Consider the following 13,141-nt stretch of genomic DNA (forward strand, 5'->3'; position numbering starts at 1 on the left):
AGGAATATGATGGGCATTCTGGATAAAATGTGACTTTAATTGATCTTGATAGGAGAAAGTGTTTGTGCAAGTTGCATACATTGAGGGGGAAGCATAAATACAGCACAAAACTTATTGTTCTGCTAAGTGTTTTATGACACCTTGACAGTTGATTTATGACCTCCCTGGGGATAACCCATTCTTTTAAGAAACCTCCCACCTTCTCCCCCTCCTGCTCCCAAACCCTCTGGGAAGTCCCCAACCCTCCCCCCTCCCCCTCGCTGACAAAGCACACTTTTAGTATCAAATTAATTAACTAATTAATGAAATCGATCAATTAATTAGCTACTCCCCTCTTGGAAATCCCCAGCACTCCCCTTCTATACCCTATGGCCCCTCTCGACTCCTATCTGGCAATTAGCGAGAAAAAGACTCAATTGTACTGGAGACGAAGAATCTCACAAGACGAAATTGAAATCAATGTTAATTACAAAGCACAGCATACACTGTTTATTGGACGTTTGTCTTGTTGGACAATTTTCGAGTGTGTGTTTACCTTGATGTGCAAGGATTGACTGAGCTAGTGCAAAATTCCATCGGCAGAGAATGTCTCACCATCCCAACCTATTACCCCCTCCGTTCTACCCCTCCAAGGAAAAAAATTTGTGGTAGAAAGACTTAAGTCTGTGCTGAAAAGGAAGGATCTCATGACATGAGTCCAAATCAATGCCAATAATATATTGGTGCATATTCTTTATTTAATCAGTTTGCAGGTGACATGGCTGCCTCACTTGGTTAGAGCTCGCATCTGCACTCCCCATCCCCGCTTCCCATGATGTAATAGTCGTAAGCACCGAGGAATGGCATGAAGTTCGATGTAGTAGCCACTGTGTGGGGTCCATTGCGGGTGTGTCTGTTGTCTGGGCGCCGCCATGGAGGTCAAGAACCGCCCAATGTCCTAGTTACAAATCACGATACCAAAAACCACCAACCACGGACTAGACGTCAGCCTCCTTTGATCTTGTGTCTCCGAACAAAGCATAAGATGGCAGCATTCTTTTGATCGGGAAATTCCAGGCTCGCTTCCTGACTCTGCCTCTGTCAAGTGGCTACTTCGTGTTTGTGTGTGAACTAACGGAGGATTTCATCTCTCCCCAGAATACTGTCTTCCTCTTGGCTAATAATGGAGACAAAGGCAGAGCTGATGCAGTTTTGAATAGGGGGAAATCATTTGCACCTAGAGGGAAATAGTTCATTTGCACTACCCTATCAAATTAATTGTTTAATAATTTACAGGAGTAGAATATGCACAAAGAAATTCAGAAGCATAACACCTATAATTCATAGGTATCGGATGATAGTCTATAAATATCAATCTCTAAATGTCCTGATCTTGATCATGTTCCTATGGTTACTACGTCAAAAATATGACAGTGCAATGGTGTCAGAGACTTTGCTAGTAGCACAGTCTCTCTCTCTCTCTCTCTCTCTCTCTCTCCTCTTTGTTTTTGTAACATCCAACAGAGAAAAACTATGAACCATAAAAGCACCACTAACGTCACCCGGTAGAGAACTTGATAAGATATTACTGCGTCTCTCTTTTCTGATATATCGAAAACAAAAACCGTCTGTGTGTTGACATCGACCATATGTGGTGGTCCTATTAAATATGCATTTATTGGTCCAGTGGAGAGGTGGACAGTGATCGCAGTCACTTGCACATACCTGAGTAAAGTTTTATCGCCTGTACTGTAGGAGAGCTGTATCCCACAGACTATTCATCACACGAGAGGGTTCCTGTGTTGTTCTTCCATAAGCAGTCTGATACATAGTTTTTCTGCTATAGTGCACCCAAGCAGAGTGTGACTACTGCTTTGTGCACCAAAATACATTTTGTTTTCCTACAATTAGTTTGAAGTGTGCGACAAGTGCTGCACTGGCATTGCCGGCCGGTGTGGCCGAGCGGTTCTAGGCGCTTCAGTCTGGAACCGCGCGACCGCTACGGTCTCAGATTCGAATCCTGCCTCGGGCATGGATGTGTGTGATGTCATTAGTTAGGTTTAAGTAGTTCTAAGTCTAGGGGACTGATGACCTCAGATGTTACGTCCCATAGTGCATAGACCCATTTGAACCATTTGCACTGGCATTAACACTTCTCGATCATTGGCTCTCACAGAAAGCCGAACATTACACGGTGTAAATTAAGCTGCTCCCACAACCCACAGAATGGTTGAAATAAAAGATAGAAGCGATGTCTCTTATTCACATGAATTTGGAAGACACCTCAATACATGGAAACTGGAAGAGTTTGTGGCATTGTGGAGGGCTTCCAAACAGCTGTCCGAGGTGATGGCCTCTGCATTCCATTTCATCTTCCACAGTGATGGGGTGGCACATGTCTTGGTGTTCTGTTTTCAGAGAGACCAGAGTATTGATTCCTCATGTAGGTGGTGCATGTTGCACCCAGGTATATGATCGATGTTTTGATGACGTAGGTGGTCGTCAACCTGAACCCCAAATCTTTGGACACTGTGTCTTTCATTTTTATGACTTAGAATGCATAATCGCATATGGAAGAAAGGGGATATTCTACAGGACTTAAGCCCTTAGAGCATGGGTAGTATGCACTATTAGTTGTCAGTCCCAACACTGAAGGAACTGGATGATTTAGATGCACCTAAGCAATCATGTCAGTACCCTCATTTCTCTACATTTTTGTCGTATTTTCATAAATTTTACGCATTTTCTATCAATTTTCGTAATTTTACCAGTTTTTCCGTACATTCAAAGCATTTTACTCAATTACTTGAGGTTCAAACCACTACTCTTAAAGTGTTGTCATGTCAACAAAATGTATAACCAGCTGGCATTAGTTACAGCTTATTCCTAGGAAACTCCACGTGTTTGGGCCTACCATCTGGCTACAAAGATAGCAGAAATCCTACTCTGTATGCATGAAAATGCAGCCGTTTTGTGTAGAATCTTCACTACCCTGCTCTGAGCTATGCCTGTTTCTCTGGGGACACAACACAGCGATTTCTGTATGCACATCATCAACAATGTCGTCACTTACTCCAGATCTTCTGGTTCTTGCCTTCTGACCAAAACTGCCAGTCTCTTGAAACCTTTGAAACACTCTTTGATGCGTCTGGCGGGTCTCGACCTCAGGCGTTTCAGAACTGTCAATGAGCTGTATACTAGGGGACCATAAAACACGTCTTGCTTTCTCCCACAGAGACACCGTTGTGATAACAGCACGCCTAAGTTAGATTACTTGTAACAATAGAGGGAGAAAAGAAATCAGGTGGTGTCACAGCCCATGAAGAAATGTATCCATAAAAACTCCGTGTCTTATCTACATTTTGCAAAAATTCCACATAGACACATGGAAGTATAGCCATAAAATTTTTTTAGGAGTTATATTTCTGCTTGTGACAAACCGCATAGCTGTGTACAGGGTGTTCCGAAACAACTTATACAGGAGGTAACGAACGTCAAAGCAAATATATTTCGATAATTATTGTCTCCGAAATTAACTTTTAATGTTATGGAATATTTTGTTAGTGGTGTGACATAAACAGTTGCGTCATTATCACTAACTGGGAATGTGTACTGATATTCAAATGTCCACAGTTGGAATGTCTGAGCAAATGTGAATCCACGAGGTGCTCGATCTCGTACATATCAGCAGTGACTGGGTGTTAATGCGTGGGGCAGTATTCTTGATGAAAGTTTAACTTGACCACACTTTCTTCCATTTCGCCAGAATGGACGGAGATAGCGCATCTTCGTGCAACGTGTGTCGCCAGAATTGCTGGAAGATGTTCCTCTGTATGTTGGACAAAGGATGTACTTCCAACATGATGAGGCACCAGTACATTGCAGCATTTCTCTGAAGAATCATTTGAAAGCCCTCTTCGGGAATCGCTGGATCGGCCGAGGTGGCCCTGTAGTCTGGCCAACCAGGTCATATGAAGCAGCTGGCATATGAAACTGTTGTGGAAACACAAGGGGACGGCGATGTGCTGCGTAGGTACCGGCCAATGGTGGCGCATTCGAGCAGTTTCTGTGAATGCCACCAGTGTTACTGGCATGCTGAACTCCCTTCTATCCCTACCATCAGAAATTGCCGTTGGAGACCATACGCCATAAGAAAATTAGTACACCCTTTTGTTGGTTTCCAATTCACTCAAGATTTATTGTTGCAACAGTGCATGTGGAGTACTTTTACGGATCAAGAGCACAAGCTGACGCACCTGCGTACGTTCATGGGCGGCAGTGCGGGCGCTGACTCTGACATCCAGTCAATCATACAGATGGCGAATACTGTCCTGGGATACGTTATGTCACGCCTGCTCGACCTGTTCACGTAGTCCTGTAAGAGTTGTTGATTGATGAGTCACAGAAATCACTTCTTGTTCCTCATATCCCACACATGCTCGATTGGAGAGCAGTCCAGAGATCGTGATGACCACGAAAGTTGCTGCACGCCTTGCAGAGGGTGTTGAGCTTCACAGGCAGTGTGTGAACGAGCATTATCTTGTTGGGACAATACATCGCCTTCCAGTTTCAAGAATGTCAAAAAAACTGGTCTAACAATGCTCTTCTTGTAATTGTCCCCGCCAGAAACATCAAAGGTAAACAAGAGCTGTAGCTTTTCGCACCGTAGACCGTAAGGCCTGGCTAGAGCCAGTATGTCTTCGACGAATGCACTCTGCGAGATAGTGCTCAACAGGTTTATGTCGTACATGGAGACGACCGTCACTTTAATGTGCAAGCAGAATCTGCTTTCACAGATGAAGACTACAGCGCGCAATTCCATCATCCAAGTGATCCTCTGATAGCGCCAATCGAGCCGTGCACGTCGATAATGCGGCAATAGTGGAAGATGGGTTAGAGGCGCGCGTCCCTATAGACCCACTGCTAATAACTGGGTTGAAGCCGTATTGACACGTTTGGGCTCACGAGCCCTGTTATCTGTGCTGTGGTAGCTGTACAATCTGCCGCTGCTGCTCGTACAGTTCGACGATCCTGGTGGGTGTATGTGGTGTGTGGACGTTTGGAACCTCGTCAGTGGGTGTGAGAAGGTTGACGTGACCGCTGATCGTTGCAGAACTTCCACCATCCCGTCACTCGGAAGGCCGCTATTTGACCTCTTTCAAACTCGTTCAGTTGACTGTAGGACTCACGAGTGTATCTCCGTGGTATGCTTGCATGCTTACTCCACACGTCTGCATCTCACTGAGGCTTCTGGCCGTGAGCATTCCCTATTAAAGAGTAGACACAGATGGCGCTCTGGTAAAGGGATTTCCAGAAAAAGTAGGGTTACATCAAGGGTCTGCGCTTAGTCCTACCTCTTTGACCCGATTATGAATGTGCTGGTGAAAGATGTGAAGAAGGAAGTGGCGTGGAATATGATGTTTGCGGATGTTGTGGTTCTTTGTGAGCAGAGCATCGACAGACTTGCGGAAAAGCTGGAGGATTGGAGGAAGGCACTAGAAGAAAGAGGGATGAAAATTAGCATGACAAAGTCAGAATATTTAGCACTGAAGGATGTGCAGATGAGGTCTTGCAAGATCCAGGATGATGAGCTGAAATCGGTCTGCAAATTTAAATACCTGGGGTGGTACATACAGAGGGACGGAGGACTGGAAAGCGAGATACAACACCGAATAAATTGCGGTTGGCACAACTGGAGGAAAATGAGTGGAGTGTTGTGTGACAAGAAGGTGAGCATTGGGTTGAAAGGGAAAGTGTACAATTCGGTGGTAAGGCCTGCTATGATATATGGGGCAGAGACATGGCCAATCACAGTAGCCCAGGAAAGGAAGATGGAAGTGGCGGAAATGAGGATGCCGAGGTGGATATGTGAGGTAACAAGGAAGGACAGGTTTAGAAATGAATTTGTTAGAGGAGCTGTGAAAGTGGAACCCATGGGGAAAAAGATACAAGAGAGCAGACTAAGGTGCTACAGGCACTTACAGAGAAAACGGGAAGAGTTTATCGGAAACAGAGTTGAAGATATAAAGATTGAAGGATCGAGAAGGAGAGGAAGACCCAAGATGAGGTGGAAGGATAAGATATCCGGGGACCTAAGGGAGAAAGGATGGAAGAAGGAAGAGGCAATAGATAGAGTACTATGGAGGAGAAGGATTCAGAACAGTAACGCCGACCCTACGGACATGGGACAAGGCGACGATAAAGAAGACAGATGGCGCTCTGGTAGTTGTGCCGCTATGTTATCTGTTGGCGGACGACGTTGAAACCATTATCAGTACATCTGCTGTCCCAGAGATGGTTTATAACTTCATCGGATCAAAATCGCCTCGTCTTTCCAGGGTATATTTGTTCTGATGTTCTCTGCCTTCTGTTATTAATTTGGACAAAAGTTTGGAGCACTCTGTACATCACTGTTCTCAGAAACAAATAACTGTAATCGAGGAAAGACTTTGTGCTGACTCTGTATTGCTTCCTCCCACAAACGTCTCGCGAAGGGAGCACGACGGGACAATGAGAGAAAGCTGGGCTCATAAGGCGGTTTATTGACAGACGTTATTCCCAGGAACCATTCGCGAATGCAGCAGGAAAAGACGGAAATGGGAGTGGTACCAAAATTACCTTTCGCCGCACACCGTAAAGTGCCGGGCAAACCACAGGCGTAGATTGTAAAGTGCGAAGAAATAGCTAGGCCAGAGGCGGCCGTCACCAGTGGCTGTGGCAGGATGCGCGCCGCCGGCGAAGCCAATTAGCAGCCCATTAGCGCCCGCACACTATACATGTATATATGTGTGTATACATAGGCTGCTGCACAGGCGCCAGCCACCAACGACCGGCCTACAGCTGGCAGACTCTTTTAATTACAGCTCTAGGCCGGCGACGTCTGCTACAGCTGTTTTACTGCTCCTGCCTTGTCTCCTTGCCCTGCAGGAAGTACTGAGGGACGTTCAGTAAGTAGTGAAACACACTTTGTTTTCTTGGCCAATTTCGGTTGAAAAAATGCGAAATTTGCTGCGGGACATCGAGGAATATTCCCGCTTCAGCCCCTATAGTTTCATATTCCGGTAGGTGGCGTTGCTATATGTAGCCTTCAATGGTGTCTGTGACGGAAGTGCGTTACAAGCAGAGAGCTATCACTGAGTTTCTTTTGTTGGAAAGTCAGAGCATCGCAGATATTCATAGGCGCTTGCAGAATGTGTACGGAGACCTAGCAGTGAACGAAAGCACGTCGAATCGTTGGGCGAGGCGTCTGTTATCACCGCAACAAGGTCGCGGATACATATCCGATCTCCCGCGTGACGGCCGTTCGCACACAACTGTCACTCGTACACAATGTTGTAACGTGCGGACACTCTCATTCGAGGTGATTTACGGATCACCAGCAAATATCTCGCTGCCCGACTGGACTTCTCTTTTGGTACTGCTGACACTAGTCGACCAGTTGGGGTAATGAAACGTGTGTGCCCTCTGAGTTTCTCAGCGCTTAAGAGAAGACCATAAAGAGCAACGGACGACCAACTCCGGCAAGTTGCTTGCGTGTTGGGAGGCTGATAGTGACAATTTCTTGCCGAATATCGTCACATACGGCGAAGCATGGCTTCATCGCTTCGAACCGGAAACAAAACGGTAATCCAAGGAGTGGGGCTACACCACCTCTGGTCCGAAGAAAAAGCTTCACCCTACATCTACATCTACATCTACATCCATACTCCGCAAGCCACCTGACGGTGTGTGGCGGAGGGTACCTTGAGTACCTCTATCGGTTCTCCCTTCTACCTTCGGGCAGTAAAGTCATGGCGACGGACTTATAGCTCAAAAGGGCCTATTCTGTTTAATGTCCACCCTCATGGTACAATGATCTACTTGGGAAGATATTATGCTACCCTCAGGAAATTGAAGTAACGACTTCAGCTTGTTCGTCCATACAAAAATGCAAACGAACTTCTCTTTCTCCGTGACAACGCAAGGCCTCACAAAGTCGGCACAACCGAGAGGAGTTCACAAAATTTCATTGCGTTGTTCTACGAGGATCACTCCAAAAGAAATGCACACAATTTTTGTAAAAATACAGTTTTCATTCTGCATGTGTGAAAGTTTACAGTGTGTAGATACATCCTTCCTGCTTGTTTCCAAACTTCGTTCAACCTGTTCCCGTGAGCGGCGCCGTCACAGCATGTCTTTAAGATGGCTGCTGCACTTGACGTTCGTCAGAAGCAACGTGCTGTCATAGAATTCCTGTGCTGTCAAAACGAAACAGTGGAAAACATCCACAAGAGGTTGAAAAAGGTGTATGGAGATGCTGCTGTCGATCGCTGTACAGTTAGTCGGTGGGCAAGCAGGTCACGTGATGAAAGCGGGCACGGCAATATTGAGGATTGTCCTCGCAGCGGCAGGCCTCGTACTACACACACTCCAGACAATGTGCAGAGAGTTAACGAATTGGTGTCTGCTGACAGACGCATCACAGTGAACGAATTGTCACGCTACTTTGGGATAGGGGAAGGAAGTGTTTGCAGAATACTGAAAGTGTTGGCGTTAAAAAAAGGTTTGTGCCAGGTGGGTTCGCAGGATGTTGACAGTGGCTCACAAAGAAACAAGAAAAACGCTATACAGCGAACTTTTGGAACAGTACGAGAACGGTGGAGATGAATTTCTTGGAAGAATTGTGACAGGTGATGAAACATGGCTCCATCATTTTTCACCAGGGACGAAGAGGCAATCAGTGGAGTGGCATCATGCAAATTCACCCAAGAAAAAAAAATTCAAAACCACCTTGTGGACATCATGCCAAGTGGAACCACCGTAAATTCTGATGCATATGTGACGACACTGAAGGAACTTCAAGTTCGACTGAGTCGTGTTAGACCACATCGGCAAAACCAGGATGTTTTGCTGTTGCACGACAATGCACGGCCACATGTCAGTCAGAAAACCATGGAAGCGATCACAAAACTCGGATGGACAACACTGAAACACCCGCCTTACAGTCCTGACCTGGCTCCATGTGACTAACATCTGTTTGGGAAACTGAAAGACTCTCTTTGTGGACCAAGGTTTGAAGATGATGACTCCTTTGTGCACGCTGCCAAACATTGGCTCCATCTGGTTGGTCCAGAATTTTCCTTACGGGTATACAGGCGCTGGTTCCAAGGCAGTTGAGAGGGATGGAAATTATGTGGAGAAATGGAAATATTGTTCCTAAAGGATGAATCTACACACTGTAAAACTTTCAAACATGTAGAATAAAAGATGACCCTCGTACAATCCGGACCTCGCAACGTCCGACTTTCATATGTTTGGCCCAGTGAAGAATGCGCACCCGGGAAACAGTATGTGGATGATGGGAAGGTGGTAGCAAGCGCGCATGCAGGCCCTCCCTGTGAGGTGTCCTAAGGCCGTTGCACTGAAAGAGATTATGTTCAAAAATAAGGTCTTGCAGCCGAAAGAGTCGGGAACAGCATGGTCTGTTGGATTCATGAATAAAACTGACCTTGTAAGTAGGCTGTTTAGGTTCTTATATTGGTAACGCCGCCGCCACGTAGCGCTCTCGGTATGAAAATCACTGGCTGTGCTGTGTGCAGCCTGTGGCTAGTTTGCATTGTTGTCTGCCGTTGTAGTGTTGGGCAGCGGCAGCTGGATGTGAACAGCGCGTAGCGTTGCGCAGTTGGAGGTGAGCCGCCAGCAGTGGTGGATGTGGGGAGAGAGATGGCAGAGTTTTGTAATTTGTCATGAACCGCTATATATATTATGACTATTAAGGTAAATACATTGTTTGTTCTCTATTAATATCTTTCATTTGCTAACTATCCCTATCAGTAGTTAGTGCCTTCTGTAGTTTGAATCTTTTATTTAGCTGGCAATAGTGGCGCTCGCTGTATTGCAGTAGTTCGAGTAACGAAGATTTTTGTGAGGTAAGTGATTTGTGAAAGGTATAGGTTAAAGTTAGTCAGGGCCATTGTTTTGTAGGGATTATTGAAAGTCAGATTGCGTTGCGCTAAAAAATATTGTGTCAGTTTAAGCACAGTCATCTAAGGGGACGTTTCAACCTGCTTTCAGAAAAAAAAAAAAAAAAAAAGGCGTGTTGTGTTATGTTGAGTTACTTACTGGATTCCCCTTCCCCTCGTAGTTTAGATGTGGATAACATAGTCGTGTCTCAGTATCTCGGAAAGTTTGTGCACGTCTTCGAGCCTTCAGTTTTGCCAGAACCACTTTGCTTCAGAAGCGAGCCTTACACTGGCTGCTGGGCAAGCACGTCGACGGCGCGCTGTGAAATTTTTTACTGTCACAGATGTTCGTGCCGGAGGCAACAAAATTGCTCAGTTAGGACGTGAGGATAAAAACGCAAGTCCTTCTGCTCGTGCGTGAATAGGCTGCTTCTGTTGGTGTAACGGGTCTTATCGTCGGCAGATAAGATTCACCAGACGCAGGGAATGTAGCGTGCACAGTTTATAAACGGATAAGCGGCAGTTCTGTCGCAAACAACAAGGGACGTATCAGATAAGTTGAATGAAAAGGATAGTGCCTTAAAAAGAGATTGTACGGCGTACATCGACGAAAGTAAATCAGGCGTAATGGAATGAAGTCGAAAGAAGTAAGGATGCCATGGAAGTTAGATAAGTAAATGAAACTCTGAAAATAGTAGACGACTTTTGCTATCTGAAAAGAGAACATGTCGTTCCTTACTTGTTTTAACATTATTAATATTATATTGTTCAAATGGCTCTGAGCACTGTGGGACTTAACTGCTGAGCTCATCAGTCCCCTAGAACTTAGAACTACTTAAACCTAACTAACCTAAGGACATCACACTCATCCATGTCCGAGGCAGGATTCGAACCTGCGACCGTAGCAGTCGCGCGGTTCGAGACTGTAGCGCCTAGAACCGCTCGGACACCCCGGCAGGCAATATTATATTCTTGGAGATGTTGTCCATCTCCGCAACTGAATGACAGGTTTTTGTTTTGATGCCATATGCCCGTTTCTTCCTTTTATTTACGAAGCATTCTCAGTACCGATTCTTTGGAATCTTGTTATCAAGTTGCATCACTCTGGAATTGTACGTTGTTGTCATGTTGCGAGGTGCCGGGGCGAGCAGTGTATTTAACACTCAATTCTTCTAGAATCTACATATGTACATGATGCTCTAAGCCCCCCCCCCCCCTATTCTAACTCCAACTTTTGCTGTTGCACAAGGATAAAAAAAAAATACGCGAACTGACTCTAATCAACCCTGCCAGTGGAGTAGAAGAGAGTTTGTCACCAGCAATAATATAATGTGATGAATAAGTTAAATAAACGAAGGTTTCATTAACATAGTGAGGAATGATGGGGTTGCTCTACCGATTAACAGAATGAAAGTTCTGTCCAAAATAACAATATGATTTATTAAGACTAAACACAAAATAATAAACAAAAACACATGAAACATTTATAATACATCAAATTGGCTCAAATTGGAGACTCATGCCACCTCTCAATGTATGCGCCAGAATGTCCGATTGTCAGAGCTTAAATTTCACATAAACACTTCAGTATCACTGTGTGTGCATGTTTCTTTGAAAAATTTGTGTTTTATCATACACTGTCAAACCGCTTTGCAATTTCGAGTGCAGTGTGAGTTTTAGAGTTCTGTCACACTTGCCTGCAGGATCACGTTTACGTTCTACCACACACGAAAAAAACAGAAACTTAATTTCTTGAAAATTTAGTTGGTAGTGTTATAGGATAGAATTTCTGTACATACACACCGACTGTTCAACGATTAATTTATATATTTATATGTATATATGTATGTATATCTACATAAACGCTGGTCACCCACGGAAAAATATTACAAGAGTATACCAAAAAGGGAAACGCCATTTTGTAGCTATAATTTATTTTTTCCCAGTCCAGTCTTCAACTGTTTACACCATCATCAGCTGATGAAACCACAGATATATTAAACTGCGATGTACACGAATACTACAGATACAGATACAAATGAGAGCTTGGATTTTAAAGCCTAATTTTACTAATATTATCTGGCAGTATCACATACACATAACGGAAAATTAAACTTAACAGAGAAGGACAAAGTAAATTGTGCCTATTTGTTTGAAACAAAGCTAACTGTGTATTTCTAGAACGGTGATGTTACTTAAAATATCTGAGGGAAAACACATGTGACACTGGATGTTAGATACGTTTTAAAATAAATTTTCAGCATTTGTGTAAAGATTCTACACAATAAAAAAATCTGTCATGTTCACATTGTGCAGTGTCCTGGAGTGTACTGATGCTAGCTTGAGACGTTCTACAATATTCTATACATCTGCAGATAGTTTACGCTGCTACCCTTATTCAAGAAACCTTTTAAAAATACACTGATTCTGTTAGAGAAGAAGTACCGAACATGGATCCACTCGATGTGAAATAGCATAGGGCGTTATTTAAATATGTTTATTTTGAGACTTAGGGCAGTGTTCATGCATACGTTCATTTGAATACTTTTCTGGAATGTAAAAGTGTTTCCTGTGGCATGGATTGCAGCATTCCACACGTAAGGTTAGAACTCATTAAGTAATCCCTCACAGGAATCTGAAGTTACAGTCGATTTTGTTTCATGTTATCGGCTTGAACACGTTTTATTTCTAGACTGGTTTCGTTTTGACTGGTATTATATCCATGAAATTGATTAACGTAGTAGATTTGTGTTGTATTGGCATCTACATACATATTACATATTTCATTGAAATTTATTCCGGCAACAGCTACTATGATAATATTAGCATATACATTATTAGGCCTAATACTTTCTTTTCCACAAATAATGGCGCTCTTAATATTTTAACAGGTGTATTGCATACTTACATGAACGTAAGTCGGTAGGCATGTTTCTACATCTGAAAGATAATGTATTTTCAAATTTTCCCGACAGTCGCACTATGAGTATGGAAAACAGGTTTGATTTAAATAGATGCTAAATGGTCGTGAGCATTAGTTATCTTTGGGACTGGACGTTGTGAGTCGGAGTTGGTCCAGAATGCTTTTAAGGTGACTAAGACACCATAATCAGTACGTCACTGAGTTTGAACGAGTTCGTGTGATAGGGCTACGAGAAGCTGGATGTTCCTTCTGCGACAATGCAGAAATACTCGGCAGGTAGGTACACTAGCCACTGTAC

This window comes from Schistocerca cancellata, chromosome 3 (assembly GCF_023864275.1).
Source record: "Schistocerca cancellata isolate TAMUIC-IGC-003103 chromosome 3, iqSchCanc2.1, whole genome shotgun sequence".
NCBI lineage: Eukaryota > Metazoa > Arthropoda > Insecta > Orthoptera > Acrididae > Schistocerca > Schistocerca cancellata.